General features: G+C 40.2%; 1 non-coding gene across 1 annotated transcript; it reads left to right on the top strand.

The window, feature by feature from the left end:
• Positions 1-1,811: 1,811 nt before the first annotated feature.
• LOC136752054 (U5 spliceosomal RNA) lies at positions 1,812-1,926 on the top strand. The gene has a single exon (XR_010817228.1). It is a non-coding gene; the product is annotated as a U5 spliceosomal RNA (small nuclear RNA).
• The last annotated feature ends 273 nt before the right edge of the window (positions 1,927-2,199 follow it).

Below are 2,199 nucleotides of genomic sequence, written 5' to 3'. Positions count from 1 at the left end.
CTAAAGGTTCTTTATTGATCTTGCAAAATAAGCTTTGAGGGAACATTTGTAACATAGAGTTAGGGTTAGCCACTGGGTAAGGGTTACATCTTACACAAGGGTTACACAAGTGCCGGAATGAGGTCAAGGACTCTGCTGTTTTGACTTCGGTGGTGGAATGACCTGCCCACCAAAGTCAAAACAGCAGAGTCCTTGACCTCATTCCGGCGCTTACTCAAGACGCATCTCTTCTGACCGCACTTCTAATATTAGTCCTCTATCCCTGCTAGATAGCACTTCAGCTTATTATGCTCCTCTCGTTCTTGAATGTTTTCCTCCTTGCTCCCTTTCCTGTAGCCCTAGTCTGTAACCCTACATCTTGACAGCACTTAGCTTTCACCGTCCAGGATGTAGGAAGTCTTTTACTGTACTTGTGTAAATTGTAATTGGAATTTTTAAAATGTATTTTGAATTGCGATATTTTTTTGCTAAGTTGAATTTGTAATGATTGATGCCTTGTACTTCTCTGTATTTTTGCACTGATGTTGTAAGTCGCCCTGGATAAGGGCGTCTGCCAACAAATAAAAATAATCAAATAATAATCTTCAACAGTAAGTTTATTCATGTTAATTTTTCTCTTCAATGTTAAAGAACAGAATTAACCAGCTCACCACAAAGGAACATGGTAGGTGCTATTGCAACATGGATTACACAAAAACATTGAAATCCAAGTTTGCAGTGGTCCTTGGGCCATAGCGTGGTGATCCAGATCACTTCAGCACGAATTTTGCAGTGGTCTGGACTACAACTCCAGGGACTACTGTGCAGTGGTCCAGACCTCAGAAACTGTATGCATATGAACACTGAAGTAGGCATCATAACTGTAGCCAATACTTTGTGGTTAAAATGCTTAATTTAATCCCTGTATTGTACAGAATAATAATAATAACTCTAAAACATAAGAGAAGGGCCTGAGAATAAATACAATACACAATAGACTAGAACCCTTAGAATAGAATAATATGAACATCTTCATGATTAGAATGATTGTAGTTTGGATGATATATTAATGCATGTTGATAACATATTTTACAGAAAATGGGATTTAGGAATTGTGTCAAAGAACTAAAAGAATTGTCTTAGGGACCACTGCTCCTTTTTTCCAGACCAATGTATAGCCCACTTTTCTTTTAAATTATGTTTAAAACAAAATTGAGGAAGCAGTGGTTTCTTCTGAATCAAACATATTGACCCCCTCACTCAATCTGTAAGTCCTGCAGCAAACATTGGAATATGCATAGATATTTGCTCAGACTGGTATAAATGTCCCTAATAAATAACCAAATGCCATTTTTGTAGTTTCAAATTTGCCCAACATCTTACCAGTATATGTCCTTTTAGTATGTCACAAAGGTTCCCTAATTCGTTTTACAAATGTTCCCTGTATGATATGAATGTTCCCTAAGCATGTGATGAATGTTCCCTAGTTTATGTTACAGATGTGCCCTAGCACTTCTCTCTCACTCTCTCTCTCTCCCTCTCTCTCTCTCTCTCTCTCTCTCTCTCTCTCTCTCTCTCTCTCTCCCTCTCTCTCTCTCTCTTTCTCTCTCTCTCAATTCAGTGCATTTGTATTGTCAAAGCAATTGGACATGCAAACATACATACATACATACATACATACATACATACATACAAACATACATACATACATATGGAAAATAAACAATATCATTATAAATCACAATAAGATGTTATAAAGTACAGAAAAACAAAATGTAATAAAATGTGATCTTTAATACACACAAATATGTATGGCTGGTCGGAAGCGTCTTGGACTCGGGTTCCTCTTCATTACTTATAATGCTTTTGCCTTTTGCTAAAGCTTTCCATGGAGGGGAACGTGGATGAGTTTGTACCATTCTTGGGAGGCTCTGCCTTGTTGGGGCGGAGCTGTGATCCAGGTGAACAGCAGATCGGGCATAGGTGGGCATGTGGGCAGAGGAGGAGGAAGGCCGGTCAAGCAAATAAGCTTGCTAAGGTACGCAGCAGCAGCAAACAGCCCCCCCATCCAGCCAGCCAGGCAGTCTGGCTGGCAGTGACTGAGTGGTTGACAGACGGCAAGCAACGGAATGCACGTGCTCTGTGATGTCATAGCAGTCAGCTCAGAGAGAGGTTCGTGATGTCATCGCTGAGCTGGCTGGCTCTGTGTGTCTTGCTGGC

The sequence above is a fragment of the Amia ocellicauda genome, chromosome 6, assembly GCF_036373705.1.
Source record: "Amia ocellicauda isolate fAmiCal2 chromosome 6, fAmiCal2.hap1, whole genome shotgun sequence".
NCBI classification, from domain to species: Eukaryota; Metazoa; Chordata; class Actinopteri; order Amiiformes; family Amiidae; genus Amia; species Amia ocellicauda.
Note: the sequence above shows the minus strand (reverse complement) of the source record. Positions and strands in the feature narration are given on the sequence as shown.